This window comes from Adiantum capillus-veneris, chromosome 9 (genome assembly GCF_014529385.1).
Source record: "Adiantum capillus-veneris isolate H3 chromosome 9, ASM1452938v2, whole genome shotgun sequence".
NCBI lineage: Eukaryota > Viridiplantae > Streptophyta > Polypodiopsida > Polypodiales > Pteridaceae > Adiantum > Adiantum capillus-veneris.
In genome coordinates, this window is record NC_140939.1 from 29,283,727 (window position 1) to 29,301,857 (window position 18,131).

An 18,131-nucleotide genomic window follows, 5' to 3' on the forward strand; every position below is an offset into this window, starting at 1 on the left:
TTTTTTGTTTATGCATGCTCTCTCTCTCTTTTTCTCTCTCAATGTGTGTGTGCATTCTTTGTTTATGTATGTGTGTGTGCGTTTTTGTTTTTGTTTGTATTCTCTCTCTCTCTCTCTCTCTCTCTCTCTCTCTCTTTCTCTCTCTCTCTCTCTCTCAAAAACACTATGTGTGTGTGTGTGTATGTGTGTGTGAGAGAGAGAGAGAGAGGGAGAGAGAAAGAGGGGAAGGGAACATGAGAATGAGGAGAGGGAAGGAGCATACCTGGCTCTCCTTCCTCTCCTCGTGTGTGTGTGTGTGTGTGTGTGTGTGGAGAAGAAAAAGAGAGAGAGAGAGAGAGAGGGAGAAAGAAAGAGGGGAAGGGAACATGAGAATGAGGAGAGGGAAGGAGCATACCTGGCTCTCCTTCCTCTCCTCGTGTGTGTGTGTGTGTGTGTGTGGAGAAGAAAGAGAGAGAGAGAGAGAGAGTGAGGGAGAGCGTTACCTGCTCCTTGCTTGAGGGCGCCGAAAAACTCAGATCTGAGATCTGAGATCTGAGTTTTTGGGCGCGCTCGGTTATTTTTTTTAGCCCAGCCGGCGTCGCTATGAGCGTCGCAAATTTCTTTGTAAATTTGCGACGCTCATAGCGACGTCGAGAATTTTTTTGTGAGCGTCGCTGTGTGAGCATCGCTAATATGAATAGCCTCTTGTAGTGAAGATTGTCCTATGTCTGAGGAAGAACAGGATAAAATGGATAAGATTCCATATGCGTCTGCAATGGGTAGTTTGATGTATGCAATGATTGCTACTCGCCTAGACATTGCATTTGCAGTGGGAGTAGTAAGTTGATACATGTCAAACCCAGGCAAGAAACATTGGGAGGCAGTGAAAGGAATATTGAGATACCTGAAAGCTACAAAGAGTATCCGCATATGCTATGGGAGTCAGGAGCTAAGTGTAAAGGGTTTTACAGACTCAGATTATGCAGGTGACTTAGACAACCGAAGGTCTACGTCAGGGTATGTCTTTACATTGGCTGGTGGAGCAGTATCATGGAGTTCTAGATTACAAGATTGTGTTACTCAGTCTACTACAGAGGCTGAATATGTTGCAGCATCAGAGGCATGCAAAGAATCAATTTTTCTTAATCGACTAGTAACAGATTTGGGAATCAAAGAAGAGATGCCTGTGTTATATTGTGATAGTCAAAGTGCTATACAATTGGCTCGCAATCCAGTTTATCACTCAAAGACAAAGGATGTGGATGTGAAGTATCATTTCATCAGGGAAATGCTCGAGGATAAGCAACTTCAGGTTGTCAAAGTTCACACCACAGAAAATCATGTTGTCTACTTACAAAAGGACTTCCCTTAGAGAGCTTTGCGCATTTTTGCAAGAAGTTAGGTGTAGGGTAGTACATCACTTCTCTACATCTCTTGTATATTAGCTTGTATAGTAGCTTCTCTCACAATTAAAGTACCACATTGGACTTTAAGTGGGAGGTTGTTGGGCTATAAAGCCCAATGGTCGCCCAAGTAAGTGGGTGGGCCGCCAGGTATGTACACATATTCTTTTGTAAAAACCTAATAAGAACTCACTATGCTCTACACATTACAGTAGAGCGAGTTCACCATATCGTCGTGCTCTGCTCCTTGCACTCTCTCTTGCGTTGCACTTCCGCTCGTACTCCTTCAAACATCGTCGACGAACTTCCTCTGGCAGCGCGCGTCGATGCTCGTCTTAGGGTAGCGAGCGCCGTGAGAGACAAAGCGGCGGCAGATCTTGTGGTTTCTCATGTTTTGGTAGTGGCGGGGGAACGGAGTCCCCACTTTCAGAGTGTGCCGCCCCTGACGTAGAGGACGAGGATACTGACGCACCCATGCGAGACACACATGGACGCTACTACAGGGTTAAATATGGTGGGGAGGTTGATTTCAACATAGCACAGGGCAGGGCATTTTGACGCTATATACAAATTCTTATACATTCAACGTATTAGAATTGATTTATAAAGTTCAGAGACCAACTTCCGGATCATGCACGGTACATTGAGAACGCTCTATTAGCTAGATTTCCAAACGCCCCCGATCAACGTTTTTCACAACAATGGTTGTAGGGCTACATAAAGACATTTCTAAAAAACAAGTAGTCCAATGTGCGGCGTGCAGCAGCCAACTAGGTCAGAGATCCAGACAGGAGTTATTGCGGTGGCAACATGGCAGACGCGGAGTGGGAGTGGGCAATTCAAGAGAAGAGCGATCAAGCTGCGATGGGCTCATCATATAGAAAACAACGCGAGGCCCGCGCAAGACAAACTCCCACGCACTATGGCTCAGGAGGCAAGGGAGCTTGGAAGGATAAATATGTAAGATTATTTGAATTATAACGTCGATCGTTGATTATAAAGATTGTAGTTGATAATTTGGTATTGTTATTGCTAACTTAGGAAAATGTCACTCTCTCTCAACCAACCAGAGAGATGGTCAAGAATCGGGAGCAACATACATAATTTGATACTTGGTGATGGTTGATTGAAAACAACCACATCTCTCGCGAGCAGTTCGATGCGGCGGTTGGACCACTACAAGCGGTAAGTTTAAACAAATAATTTTGTGTCAATTGTTTTGAACTGTGGATAATTGTTTAATTTGGTTTGTGTTTATGTAGAGTCAAAGTGATCCAACATACGTGCCTCTGAACGACGACGACGATTAGAGAAAAAAATGTTTTGTCAAAACTTTCGTAAAGTCCCAATGTGGCACAATGTATATACAACTATTTACTTTGTATTGTAACTTTTTTAAATAGTTGATCTTCTACATTTTTAATTGTCAAGGTAAAGTAAATTCAATTTCAGTTCTTTAGTATTTTTTATACTTTTCCAAAAAACAATTGATGTCTTATTGTTTTTATGCTGGTCAAAAATAAAGGTGCTCGTTTGGGCCACCCAAATTTGGGTGGCCCAAATAAGCACCTTTATTTTTGAACTTGCGTTTAGCGGTAATATTCGCGATAATAGCAGCGGCAAAGGTCGCGGTAATAACAGTGGGTATATTTCCGCGACTATTGCCACGCTAATTGCTGACAAACCACTAGCGCGTTTGTAGCTGCATATTACCGCCCATGCAAATATTTCTCTCTCCTTACTCCTTTTTCTTCTGCGGCAATGTTGGCAGTTTTTGACAACTCCTCTTATAGTGTTCCCTGTTGGATATCTCTTGCCAACAATGAGTTGAGCATGATTGTATTTAGATGCAGTTTTAGTAAACTTTCTTGGGATGCATTCCCCAAAGCTCTAAACTAAAAAAGAAAGATGCCTATTGGATTCTTAGAATCGAAGTAATGATCGGCCTTGCTGATTACCTTTGTCTTACGAGTCATTAGCCATACTGGACTCGCTTAATGGCTAGGCATTCTTGCTTTGTCATTAAAATCCTTTTTGGAGACTTTCTCCTTAATCCAAACATAGTCACATGCCTTGCATGGATAAATTTTCAAGGGCAAAGTTATGATAGTCATACGACATACAAACTTGCTCCACATGGTTGATTGTGTCGAAGATCATTAAATAATTGAACTACAAGATTCAATGAATTCACAGTGGAAAAATTTAAATTCAACTTGCTTATTGAGTCTCACAAGCCCTCTTATCGAGGGTATTTAACTACCAAGGCAAAAACCATGGCCTTACTCTTGCTGATCTTCTAGGCAAGTTGTGATCCTAGCCATGCTTGAATCCTTGTTTGAGGATGAGGCAATATCTAGCCTTGTCTAAATAATCATCTTGACATCTTTGTCACTCCCCTTGTTGAGATGACGAGAATAGCCAAGTCAACCATGGGATGCAATCGGTCTTGATTTGCATCCCAAAGTTTGTGGTTGTACTATGATAAATTGCTCGTATCACTTGCCGCATCGATCGGATTTCGTGAACATAATCCGAGAAATGTACAACGTAGTACAATCATGGAAGTCTTGCTCAAGGGTATACAACCTCGTCGATTTATTGTGTTAGCCCCTTTGGGTTTTGTACAACACTGTGATATTTTGTTGCCCCTTGTCACACTTGACCATGCAACCATGGCCACCTTGTGTGAAGGCCTTTGCATGATCATGCGGCCTTGCATGATTGCATACACCCATCTTCAGGAACCCCTGTAAGCCCATGGCATGGGATGGGCGCATAGTACCGAAAGGTGCCCAACATAGGGCATCCAAGAGTCAAAAAGTTAAAAAAATGTGTAAAACCTGCAACTGCAGCCATGGAGGCTCTACGCAAGGAAGGAAACACCAGCCATAATGCTCCATGTGACGAAAAAGCCTCGAGAGGCTGTGATTAACCCAACATGCGCACTATCACCCAATTTCGTCATCGATGTCGGGATTCCCTTCTCTCTTCTAAGCGGCCATGCGCGCATCCTTGTTGACTCTCCTCGGCTCTACAGGAGCCCTTTCCCATGAGACAAAAGAGAGAAAGAGAGAGAGAGAGAGAGAGAGAGAGAGAGAGAGAGAGAGAGAGAGAGATTGAGAAGGAGAGATAATCCATGCAAGCAGATTGAGAAGGAGAATCATCCATGCAAGCTCCAAGGTTTGCCCCACCTTCCTCCATGGCTATCTACAACTTCTTGAGCTTTGATCAGCCTAGAACGGATCCCCAATCCACATCTAAGCCGTCTAGGCCCTTGGCCTAGGTGTGTGACCCCTTGGGTTACCCTTGGCCTTGCACCTTCGGGTGAGTCACCTACTACACTTACATATTTTGAGGTGGGCCCCCCGGGGAGGGGATACACCTAACATGATCATGGCAAGGAATCTTTGCACTATTTTCAATGCATACAAAGGGAAGGTATTTCTTCGTATGAATAGAAGTCATGATAGGAAATGTGGTACCCTCATGAAAGAACAAAAAGTCACTGATGGAAATCCTTCCGGATATATCATCTCTTGGAGCACGTTGATTGTGGGATACGCCCTATGTGGATGTGTCAAGGAAGATCTAGGCTATTTTGAGCATATGCTAAGAGAAGGACTTTTTCCAAATGCAAACACATATGCTCAAGCGTTGAAGGAATGCTTCAACAACAATGTGACAACAATTCGATGAAGAAAAAGACCTAATTGTGGAGTGATTTCAACACCGAACGCAAGGAGCTAAACAAACACACAAATTTCTAATATGAAAACCCCAGAAGAAACATAACAAAGCCTATGTTCAAGTAGAAACAAGCAGTAAATTGCCTGAGCACACCACTACAAATTGAACTGGCAAACTTTAAATACCTCCTTACCTGTTAACACTACATGAGTCGTGCATTAAAGCAATTGGAAGGAAGGACGCCAATTGGCAATAAAAGAAAGGCATGACTAATTGAAGAGAGAGAAAAGTGAACAACCAAACCAAAGCAGTGCTAGGGAGCAAGACAATACTTGTTTATGATCTATAAACTCGTTAGATTTTGGCCGGTTTTTTCAAGACAAGGTCGGAATGTACCTAAACGTTTGTTTGTTTTTTTTTTTTTGAAAAACTCACAATTGTGAGTGGATAGTATTAAAAACATCAGACATATACACCAACCTTGAGCTCAGACCGAGCCTTGAGGGTCAAAGGATTACAAGTTCTCTGCTTGCAGAGAAACCACAACTACAAGATGTCATCATGATATGTATTGTTCTAGACCAGTCCTATGAGGCTTGTTTTCCCCGACTAAAATACACTACACCCAGAACACTGGTGGGGAGTTCGCTGATGACTTCTAAAGTGAGGTTCATCTTACGTGGCATTTTCTTACGTTCGGAATTAAAATGTCTCTAATTAATTGGAGTTTAGATCTGCGGAAAATCCACCCTCAATTCAAAGTCACCCACTCGGCCCAAGGCACAGCCACGATCACTATCCCCGCATTTTGATGCAAAGCAAGGCGGCTATGATCCGGGCCATGGCTCTTTATAAGCAGGCGCACTGTTCATTCGACGAGGAGCGTAATAATCAAACGCAAAGTTTCTGAGAGAGAGAGAGAGAGAGAGAGAGATGGCATCGCCGAAAGTGCGTGGCTTGCATGCTAATGTGGTGGTGGTGGTGGCAGCGCTTCTGGGTTTGATGGTGGTGCAGCATTAACACCTCCTCCCTTGCGCTCATGCCACAGGCCGCGGTAAGTCCCTTTCTCCGCCCCGATTATGTGTGTCAACGTGACGCAAGCCCTTCCTTTAGCAGAAAATAACCCCTAATTAGTCGTGTTTGGGCTAAAATAACGTAAGCCCTATTTATTTGTGAGTGTGTACAGCAGGCCTGAAGGTGGGCGTGGAGGAGATGCAGGTACGGGCACTAGCTGATGAATATGAGTACGGGGATCCTCATGCCAACACAGACCATGACTTCCCCGGCATTCATAAGATAAGTCATTGGATCTCTGCCACAATCGCAGTACCAGATGAAGCGCCCGTCAAGAAGATGCAGCTGCTGCAGCAGGGAAACGAGATGTTAGCCGCTGATCGAGATACGTACGACTATAGCCCGCCGTCTGCCAACACCTCGCATGATCCCCCATCTGTTGGATCACCCGCCCCTTAACGGCTGCCCAGCATCCATATCCCCACATGCTTGCTTTTTGTACCACTCCGCCTTTTTGGAGTGCCTTCCTTTATCACTTCTAAATATATAGCTACCTGCCACTATATTTCTCAGCAAGCATTGTCATTTTTAAACAGTACTTTGCCGCTACTTTCCCCTGTATTGATTCACCATCTTTACCTTTTCTTTTTGTCTTTATTATTCTTTTGGTGCTTATTCTAGTTTTTCAGGAGCATATTTGATATCTTGTGTCTTCCGTCTCTCCACTCTAGAAATTCCTTCGGAGAAAGAGGTCCTCAGCAATTAGCTAAAGGATCGTCTAACAAAGAAAATAATCAAAGTTGTATGCACCTCTCTCTCTCTCTTTCTCGCGTACAAGTAATTGAAGTTGATGTCGCTGTAGCACGGAAGCATGAGGTTGCCACTGAATATGACTATAACCGCATGCCAACACCTCGCATGCTTTGTCCCCTTTTTGGATCACCCGTCCCTTAACTATACTATTTCTATTTTCCAACATCAATAACCCCCACATGCTTTCATGTTCGCACCACTACTGTATTGAGATTGTGAGCCGAGATCAACACCCGGTTGCTTGCTATGGTAAAAAAATTAGAGAGGAAGACACATAGAAACATATAAATGAACTCCAACGGAAACTCAACCTAGCATTGAATTATTGAAACTAAAACAATTGTACAAGGTATGGATCACTCGACCACTAACAATCACTTAGCTGATCAAAACTTTGGGCAAATCTTTAAACTTAGATTTGACATTGAAAACATTCACTATGAAAATCTCTTGTTGTTTACCGCGGTCTTTTACCACGTTTTGTAGAGAGAAGGTCCAAAATCAGCTCGAGAGGGAAGGAGAATGGGAAGATTTTTTTGAATTTCAAATATTATCGTAAATATTTTTGCAATTATTACCGTGATATTTACCTCCATTATTGTTGTTACTATTACTGTCTTATTCTCGTGGCAAGATTTAACGCTTAAATATTCAAATTCTGGCTTAAACATCCCTTGCCTTCAAGTTTTGGTCTTTTCTTTCTCTTAATAAAAATTAAAGAACATTATAAAATTTTTAAATTTTAAAAAAAGAGATAAAAACATGAAACAATACTTAGCTATTTTGGATTACACTTTATTACAACTAAACTAATCACTATCACTTGATTAACATAATTTAGCATGTTTCACAAAATTACAGAGGGGAGAGAGATAAATGCATTACACGACCAAAAATTTTCATAACTTAAAGTAGGCAAAATGTTTATGAATCATCTTCCAAAAGATATCTACAAGAAGCAACATTTAATTGTAAGCTCATACCTCCTAAATCAATAAAGAGAATGGAATTGCCGTTTGTGGATATGTTGGCTTCATCATCTTTAAGTTCGTCATCCTCCATCTCATCATCTTCATCATGACAATCATCCTCGCTCAGAGTTGCGCCCACCGGACTTGACTCATTGACCTCCCTCTTCTCTGTCTCCCCCTCGTCAAAAGTAGGAGGTGGAAGAGGATCGAAGATGGTCTCCACTTCATTAGTGAAAAAAATGGTTCTCCCCCGAGGTGTTACGAAATTACGAACCAAAGTTTTGGCTGGTGGATTTCTAGGATGCAGATGACCTATAGACGAGAAGCTCAAAGTGAGTAACATTGGTATAATCAATGTTACAAGCAAATAGGAATAAAAACTGTAGTCACTCACCTGCTCAAATTGTGTGGAAAAACTAAATTATCATACCTCCTTGTATGATGCACACTAGAGTCCACCATGTAGAGGCCATTCTCATGTGTCTAGACACATTTGCAAACCACTTGCACTCGAAGATGAAGGTATGAAAGGTTCTAAAATTAACCTTTAGTATCCTTTCAATAGTTCCACAGTACCTCGCTTCATTACCATCTGTGTCAAAGTTGCCCATGATATCACAGTCCATGGTGGTTCTACACTCTTCAGTGTGGCGTGTACGAAAGTGACGACCATTTGATCACATAGAGTTAAAGGAAAGAAACTACAAAATAGAAAAATATATTTATCAATTACAAAGATAAAATGAAGAAAAAAATTTACAATATGGTTTAGATATATGAGTGCTCTACCTTTCGTACACAGCCTCGTGCATACTCCCATTCTTTGTCGGTGATATCTTCTCCGTACGCTTTTGCTTTGGTCATTCTCTCATGAATCCACTCCGCACTAATGAGAATTGGAAAACATGCAGAGTGTTTAGGCAGTGGGGGTGCCCTCCTTCCTCCATATACTTGTTTCCATGCTTTTCTCTCTTGCAAACGTCCTGTCTTTTCCATTGTCCACAAGTCCACCCACTTGGTCATAACCTTTGCATTGAGAGTACAAAAGTTATTGACCACTTGGATAGATTCATATCACTAAATAATTTATTGACCACTCGGATAGATTCATATCACCACGCTTAGCGATGGAAATACACTGGTTTTTATAACCCCCGGCGTTGGTACAACTAAAGTTGGTCGAAGCTAGCAAGTGGTCTATGCCAGGAAAAGGGTGCACTCGAGTGCACTACAGAAGGCTAGGGTAGGTGCCAAGGCCCTTGGCAGCCAAAGGATAGCTGGAAAGTATGCCTGATGCGGTTTTTTAGGCCAAAAGTGCAGCGTAGTAGTCCAGATGGGATGGCATGTGAAAATGTCCTAAATGCCAAGTCAAAGCTCTAGAATGTAGAGTTCAGCGTGCTCTAGAAGATGGTCCAGATGGCTCGTCAAACGGAGCCCCGATGCTCAAGATATTGCAGTTTAAAGAAAAGGTGTGTAGCAGATCCCCGACGGACAGGGCAGTTGGGGACAGGTGGCCCGGGTTGATGTCAGTATACACATGTGTAGTGCACGAGTTGTGGAGCATGCCTGTCTTCTTGGAATGCAAATCAAAGCTTTGGATAGCAAGATATGGTCAGTTGAAGATTTTCCGGGGGTCAGGTCTGAGCCCACTTGGCCGCATTGGAAGATGTGCCATCTGACGTTCTTTGAGCCTCGCCAAGGTTCTCAGTGGGAGTGTTCGTCATCTGGAGCTAGTAGGAATCAACTGCACGTCCATCGGATGCTTAGTTGGCAAGTTATGGCAACACAAAGTTGGGAGCATTTGGGTAGTAAACAGTTGTAGATGGTTTTTTTCCATTTTGGAGGCTTTAGTTCGAGGGCGCCAAGGGATCAAAATGCAGAGAAGGCAAGGGTAGTCGGGGCCGGGAATGTGGAGCTTTTGAGATTTTTTCCTGCTCGATGATCGGGCCCGGGAGCAATGAATGGGGTGCTGCTTAAGTGGGTCACAAAAGGAACCATTGTTATGTAAAAGCTTCAATCCCCAAGGGGCAGCAGTCGAAGGAGCCGGCGCCACATGGCATGGCAGTGGTACCAGATGCGAGGAGGAAGCCGAATATTGGGCCCTATAAGGGCTGGGGCGAGTAAGCCTCATTGGTATCACAAGGTGAAGGGGGAGCGTGAGCTCCTTGAGCTCGTAGCTATGGCGAGCGCGCTGGCGGCGCTGTTGTGGCCGAACACGGCGCTGCGTGGGCGGATTTTGGCGAAGCGGGGCGGCGCAGGTGGCGTGCCCGTGTTGAGGTAGTTGACGGTGACATGGCAAGGGAGCCGGAGTTCCCGCGGCGGCCGAAATTTTTAGGAGGAGGAGGAGGGTAATAGCGATGTCGCTATTGCCTTCCCCCCTCGTGTAAGGGGAAGGTCCCACATCAGAGTAGGCGAGCCATAGGGAGAGAGAGATAAAGCCCGAGGCCAGCCAAATGGACAAAGCAAGGAGCAACGTAGGCCGAATAAGTTAATTTGGGTACAAATCGAAGGTGGACAAAGTGCAAGGCCAAATAGGCGGACAAAGAAGGGCAAAGGGCATAGGCGTCCGGGCCAAGAAAATGCAAAGGTAAGAGGGACTAGATAAAGGGGAGAATCAAAGCAGAGCAAGGAGAAAGTGGAAGCCAAGGTCAAAAGAGGAGTCGGATAGAGGAAAGGGAGAGTCAAAGTAAAAAATGGAGCAATGTAAGGTTGAGGCCAATAGGGGTAAAAATGAAGAGATTAAAAAAAGAAAAAAAGCCTAGGGGCCAATAGCGACATCGCTAATGCCCCCCCTCCCAAGTGCAAAGAGTGAAGAAGAGAAAGATAGAGCAAAGCGGTGCCCTCTTTCCCAAAAGATACCAATTCAAGGTGCTAGGTGGACCTATTAAATTGTAAATTCCCAAATTAAAGTCCCCCCCTATAAAAGTAAAAAATGAATCAAATTTAGGGATTTTTTCTTGGCCTTTTGAGGTGCCATTTGAAGCCTGCAAAGTGGAGTTCTCTAGCAAGCTAGCCCCTTTGTAACTTTTTGTTGAAAATGGCCATGGTGATGGCATTGCAAGCCGGTGTATGTGTTTTCTGAAGTGCAATCAAGCCACAGTTGCCTCCCGTGTCGTTGTTTCCCCTTGCCCTCTTCTCTTTCTTCTCCTTTCATGTCCCTCCTAGGTGTCGGCTGTGTGGAAGTGTGTGCCCCCTTGGACCGATGGTGTTTTGAGTCAGAGAGTGAGATTGAGTGGTTGTGAGCGTGTGTAAGGGTGGAGACAGGCAGGGGTAGTAGGTGTATCTTGTGTGGTGGTTTTGTGGAGTGTGTGAGCAGTGGCAATTGAGCAGGCAGTGGTCTGCTAGTGTTAAGTGTTTCTTTGAAGGTGTTTTCTGAGAGGATAGGGGTGCTATGAATACCCTGAGCTATAGAGAGGTCCTTTTGTTTGTGATGGGTGTGTTCCCCCATTCTCCCTCTCCATCATCTGGTGCCCCCATTGAGGAGCACACTGATTGCTCCTTGTTGATCGAAAAGAAGCGGTTTTCGCGTAGGAAGTCATGGCAGGTAGAAGCTATGGACCGATTTTCACAGGAGAAGAGAGCCCTGACGAGTGGATGTCAGATTTCGAGTTGTACATGCTATCATTACGTATGCCGAACGAGGATAGCAAGATGCAGACTTTTCCTTTGGTGATGCGTGGTAGAGCTAAAGCATGGTACGATGCATTGGAAGGTGAGCCGAAGCAAGCGTGGACGGCTCTACGGGCAAGGTTTCTTCATCACTTTCGCAAGGAGACTTCAAAGCTGAAGACGCTTAAGCAAGATGTAAGTGAAGAGTTCAATTTGTTTTTAGGTCATTTTGAAGAGTGTTGGGCAGAGTTAGCGGCAGCCATGCAATTGGATAATGGAGATTACTTCAAGCTAGACAAATTCATGGCGTGTCTGCATCCCAAGGTGAGAGAGAAAGTTGATTTCGAGAGCCCAGAGAATTATAATGGTGTGGTAGCCATTGCACGATCGAAGAGCAGAAAGATAAAGAAGAAGATAGAGCAGGGCGTGTCAGGCTACAAGAAGATGGACCATGTTCAACCGCAGAGTCCGAGAGAGGCTGGACATGAAGAAAATCAGGGAATTCGAGGTGTAGCTGTTGTGCCTCAAAATTGGGTGCGCACAGTGCAAGATTTATCCGAGCAGATGCAGGAGTTGCGGCTGAGTGTCATGGATAGAGGACATCCAAGAGGAGCAAGGGGTAGGGCACGGCCACTGCCTCGTAGATGTTACAATTGTGGAGAATAAGGGCATTATGCGCCTGATTGTCCTCAACCGCAGAGAGAAACAGGAGGTATGTACCCGCTTTTTGGTAGAGGTCGAGGTCAAGGTCAGTACAATGGACCAAGAGAGCAAGCGGTGGAGAATCCGGTGCAGCCAGCTCCGCAAAACGGAGGTGAAGTTCCAAAAGTGAACATCATAGGGGTGGACAAGCAGGATGTCGAAGTTTTGGCCAATAAGAGGGCAAGAGTTGAGATGGAGACATAGGTAGAACGGGAAACTAGAGCTCGCAAACGCAAAGAGAAGGTGTACGAAGGTAGAGAGCAACCCAAGCCTAGCTAGGACATGGCTATCCCGAGTACAATCTGGTGAGTGATGTTCAAAATCAAAAGGCAAATATCACATTTGGTCAGTTGTTGGCTTTAAATCCAAAGTTAAGAGGGTAATGGTCCACAAGTGTTAGCACCAGGCTGCCAAGAGCTAAGGGAAATGTCCAAGCAGTGCAAAACATGGCTTTGAGGGTAGGTAACCCCATAGACGTTCTTCCATTGGTAGATGCGATTATAGAGAAGAGGATGCAGGTACAAGCTTACATAGACGATGGAGCATAGGTTTGTGTCATGACGGAATCAGCCATGAAAGAGACGAGAGTCAAGGCACTAGTCAGGTCAAATGTGGGCATGAGGATGGCCAACCATACTAAAGCCAGGTTTCTGGGTGTGGCGCAGGATGTGAAGGTCAAGGTGATGGGCATAGAGTGCCTGATTGACTTCTTTGTGATGAAAGCAGGAAATAATGCTTACCCTATCATTTTGGGTAGGCCATGGATTTTGGCAATAGGTGCAAAGCAAGATTGGGAGAGGAAAGTGTCCACTTTGCCTGACAAAGAGAGAGGCAGACAAATTATGCTTGATTTGAAAAACAAGGAAAGCAGTTCTCGTCCTATGGAAGTTAAAGATGAGGGCGATACGACGAGCTATGAGTATGAGACCGAGACTGGCTATGATGAAGGCTATACTAGCACAGAGGAAGAGGAGAGCGAGGATGACATGTTGAAGATAGATGCAGACTTGTTCAGAGTCACCATAGATGACTCTCCACCTAAAGAAGAAGGTATGCAGCCTCAAGCTCATGGTTTAAGCATAGAGGAGGTTTCAAGCATGATAAGTGAAGACCTTACCAAAAGGGAAAAGGAAGGATCTTTTCAACTGTGTGAGTCCTATCCAAACCTGTTTGCAATGGAGTACAAGCATTTGCGAGGTGCAAAAGGGGTGGAGCACAAAATTTTTCTTAAGGAGGGGCATAAGCCTAAAGCATAGAAGCTGAGAAGACTAGGGGAAATCCAAGAAGAAGCCCTTTGGCAAGAGATCAATAAGCTATTGGATGCAGGCATCATATATCCTGTGAAGGAGTCAGAGTGGATCTTGCCAGTGGTCATAACCCCTAAGAAGAATGGGAAATGGAGAGTATGTGTCGACTACAAGCCATTGAATGCTACGACCAAGAGGAATCACTACCCCTTGCCGTTTCAAGACGAAATCCTAAACCAGGTGGCTGGGCATGAGAGGTACTCGATTATGGATGGCTTTTCGGGGTATTTTCAAATAGGGATTGCACTTGAAGACCAACTGAAGATGACATTCATATCTCCATGGGGTTGCTTTGCTTACCGCCGGATGCCATTTGGATTAGTGAATGCATATGCCACATTCCAAGGCTGGATGAACAGGGTATTTGGTCCATACTTGGGCCGTTTTATTGGGGTCTTCATGGATGATATTGGCTGCTACAGTTCAAGGTTGGAGCCCTATCAAAGCTCCAACTATGCTTTCAAAGTCTTGATGAAGAAGGAGGTCAGTTGAACCCCAAGAAGTGCAAGCTAGCATAGCCTCGAGCGTAGTTGTTGGGTCATGTGGTATCAAAGAACGGTATAGAGGCGGATCCTGAGAAAGTGAAGGCGTTGGTGTTGATGGAGCTGCCATCAGATGCTCAAGGTTTGGCTTCATTTGTTCATAAGTTGAAGTATTTGTCACGTTTCTTTTGGATGTTGTCGCAATATGTGCATCCTCTTCAAAAGAGGGCTCAGCAAGTGCATGGCTATGAGTGGGATGAGGAAGCTCAAGAGGCTTTTGATAGGGTTAAAGAGATTTTGTGTCAGTTTCCAGTGGTGTGTCCTCCCAATCGAGAGGATGACTTCTATGTGTCTATGACAGTGGGCACAATTTCTATTGGAGTAGTTCTATTGCAAAAGGTAGAGAGAAGCTACAAGCCGATATACTTCGAGAGCAGGGTGATTAGCCCAAGAGAGGCTACCTACACCGAGGCGGAGTAGTGGGTGATCGCTCTAGTCTTCGCTTGCAGGAAGTTCAAAGTCCATTTGATTGTGCATAAGTTTTTTGTGTTGATGGCTAATAATCTATTGCCAGAGGTAGTGCTACATTTGAAGCCAGGAAGGAGGATTATGAAGTGGGTATTGGAGCTACAGGAGTTCGAGTTCGAGTTCAAGGTGGATCACACGAGTCGGTCTCACCTGGCAGACTTTCTTGTCAGTAAGGCCATCGACTTGCCGGCCTATCCAAGAGTGGTTCGAGATGAAGCTAAGGAGGAACCCAACTTGGAGAATGCTTTTACTATGTGGTTTGACGGAGCATATCGAAGGGTAGTGTAGAAAGCAGGAGGAGGTGTGGTAATACACGACCCACACGGCAAGACTATATTTTTGAAGGCATACGATTTAGAGGATGTACACACCAATAATGAGGCGGAGTATCTCACTCTGTATTTGGGTTTGAAGCAGTGCATAGAGTTCGGCATTTCAAGGTTGGTGGTGAAGGGAGATGCATTGCTAGTGATCAAGCAACTACTAGGCCAGTGGCAGGTAAAGAGCGATTCTTTGAAGCATTGGCTCTTTTCCATCAAGAAGATGTTAAAGTCTTTTGAAGAAGTCCAATTCAAGCATGTGAGGAGAGAGCAGAATCAAGAGGCGGATCAACTAGCTAGCCGAAAAGTACAGGTGCATGTTGCAGGTCTATATGTGGCCCCAGCCACTTATGCAGGTAGAGAGACTCTTAGGGAGATTGAAGGCTTTTTGAGTACAGGGCAATGTTCAGAGGGTTCGTCCAAGCTACAAAAGAGAAGAGTGGTGCAAAAGGCCCGCAAATTCACATTGGTAGGTGAGGATCTCATGAATTACGGGCGTGACAGAGTGCTTAGAAGGGTGTTGTACAAAGAAGAGATAGGGATGGTGCTAGAGCAATGCCATGAAGAGAGCGGACATCAGGGCAAAGATCAGGTTCTGTTTTGAGTGCTTAGGGCAGGCTTTTGGTGGCCTTCCATTATGAAGGACATGCATTACTGGTGCAAGACGTGCCACGAGTGTCAGACCATAGGTGAAAGACGATTGGTAACGGAGTCACAAGGCGCCATCATCGCACAAAGCGCTTTCGAGAAGTGGGGTCTGGATGCTATAGGCCCTCTCCCAAAGTCTACAAGTGGTAAGAAGTACGTGGTGGTAGCCATTGACTACCTTACAAGGTGGGTCGAAGCCAATTCAGTGAAAGAAGTAAATGCTAGTGTTGTGGCTCACTTTGTGTTTGATAATATATGTTGCCGTTTTGGTGTTCCATGGGTGTTAGTTTTTGATAGGGGTCAGGGGTTTAGAAGTAAGCTCATGAGCGCATTAGTGGAAAAGTTAAAGATTCAGCACACGTTTTCCTCACCCTATCACCCCCAATGCAATGGTCTAGTCGAGAGTGCTAATGGTCAAATTGTCAAGATGTTAACGAAGTATGTGTATAAGCAGGAAGCTGAGTGGGAAGAAAATCTAGAGAAGTGTCTATGGGCGTATAGAACATCTTATAAGGTGGCTACAAACTTCACTCCATTCGCGCTTGTCTATGGTAAGGAGGCGGTGTTGACAGTGCATGCACAGCTAGGTGCTTTAAAGGGTATGTGGCGTGTCAATGCCAGTCAACAAGGAGTTCTACAGGATAAGATAGCCAACTTTGAGGCTTTGCAGATGGAGAGAGAGGCGGCGACGGACTACTACGTGAAGAAGAGAGAGAAGTGGGTTGCCAAGATCAATCAAAACCTGCCAGACAAGAAGATAGAGGAAGGAGACCTGGTCATGAAGTACGAAAGCTACATGGATTTCACATTCCAAAAGAAGTTCAAGAAGAAGTGGACGGGTCCATATAAAGTGAAGAAGGCCTTTCCGAATGGGACTTATCAACTGGTAAGAGCGAATGGCAAGCTTCTCAGGAACAGGGTGAATGGTGTGTGGCTCAAATTGTACTTTGAGAGGGATTTAGTGCCTGAAGTGCAGCAGCTTATAGTCAAGGGGGGTGGGCAACCCACCTAAAGCATGCGGTGTGCGAGAGAAATAAGACGAAGCTTTGTACATAGCCTATACATATAGTTGTGGTTTTGTGAGTGCTTTTAATCATCAATTTGGTGTGCCAATTTTAAAGTTTGTACATATGCTTTTGGTCGAACATAAATGTTCGATGAGGGGGCTGGGCAATGATGGTACAGCTAAAGTTGGTCGAAGCTAGCAAGTGGTCTATGCCAAGCAAAGGGTGCAGTCGAGTGCAGTGCCGAAGGCTAGGGCAGAGGTGCCAAGGCCCTTGGCAGCCAAAGGATAGCGGGAAAGTATGCCTGATGCGGTTTTTTAGGCCAAAAGTGCAGCGTAGTAGTCCACATGGGATGGCACGTGAAAATGTCCTAAATGACAAGTCAAAGCTCTTGAATGTAGATTTCAGCGTGCTCTAGAAGCTGGTCGAGACGGCTCGTCAAACGGAGCCCCGGTGCTCAAGATATTGCAGTTTAAGGAAAGGGTGTGTAGTAGATCCCCGATAGACATGGCAGCTGGGGACAGGTGGCCGGGGCTGATTTCAGTATACACATGTGTAGTGATCAAGTTGTGGAGAATGCCTGTCTTCTCGGAATGTGAATCGGAGCTCTGGATAGCAAGATATGGTCAGTTGAAGAGTCGGGTCTGAGCCCACTTGGTCGCATTGGAAGATGTGCCATCTGGCATTCTTTGAGCCTCGCCAAGGTTCTCGGTGGGAGTGTTCATCATGTGGAGCTATTCAGAATCAACTGTATGTCAATCGGATGCTTAGTTGGCAAGTTATGGCAAGACAAAGTTGGGAGCATTTGGGCAGTGAACAGTTGCAGATGGTTTTTTTCCGATTTGGAGGCTTTAGTTCGAGGGCGCCAAGGGATCAAAATGCAGAGAAGGCCAAATAGAGGAAAGGGAGAGTCAAAGTAAAAAATGGAGCCAGACAAAGAAGGGCAAAGGGCATGGGCATCCCGGCCAAGCAAATGCAAAGGTAGGAGGGACCATATAAAGGGGAGAATCAAAGGTGAGCAAGGACAAAGTGGAAGCCAAGGTCAAAAGAGGAGTCAGATAGAGGAAAGGGAGAGTCAAAGTAAAAAATGGAGCAGTGTAAGGTTGAGGCCAATAGGGGTAAAAATGAAGAGAAAAAAAAAAAAGCTAGGGGGCAATAGCGACATCGCTAATACCCCCCCTCCCAAGTGCAAAGAGTGAAGAAGAGAAAGATAGAGAAAAGCGGTGCCCTCTTTCCCAAAAGATACCAATTCAAGGTGCTAGGTGGACCTATTAAATTGTAAATTCCCAAATTAAAGTCCCCCCCTATAAAAGTAAAAAATGAATCAAATTTAGGGCTTTTGTCTTGGCCTTTTGAGGTGCCGTTTGAAGCCTGCAAAGTGGAGTTCTCTAGCAAGCTATCCCCTTTGTAACTTTTCCTTGAAAATGGCCATGGTGATGGCATTGCAAGCCGGTGTATGTGTTTTCTGAAGTGCAATCAAGCCACAATTGCCTCCCGTGTCGTTGTTTCCCCTTCCCCCCTTCTCTTTCTCCTGCTTTCATGTCCCTCCTAGGTGCCGGCTGTGTGGAAGTGTGTGCCCCCCCGGTTGTGTGAAAGTGTGTGCCCCCTCGGACCGATGGTGTTTTGAGTGAGAGAGTGAGATTGAGTGGCTGTAAGCGTGT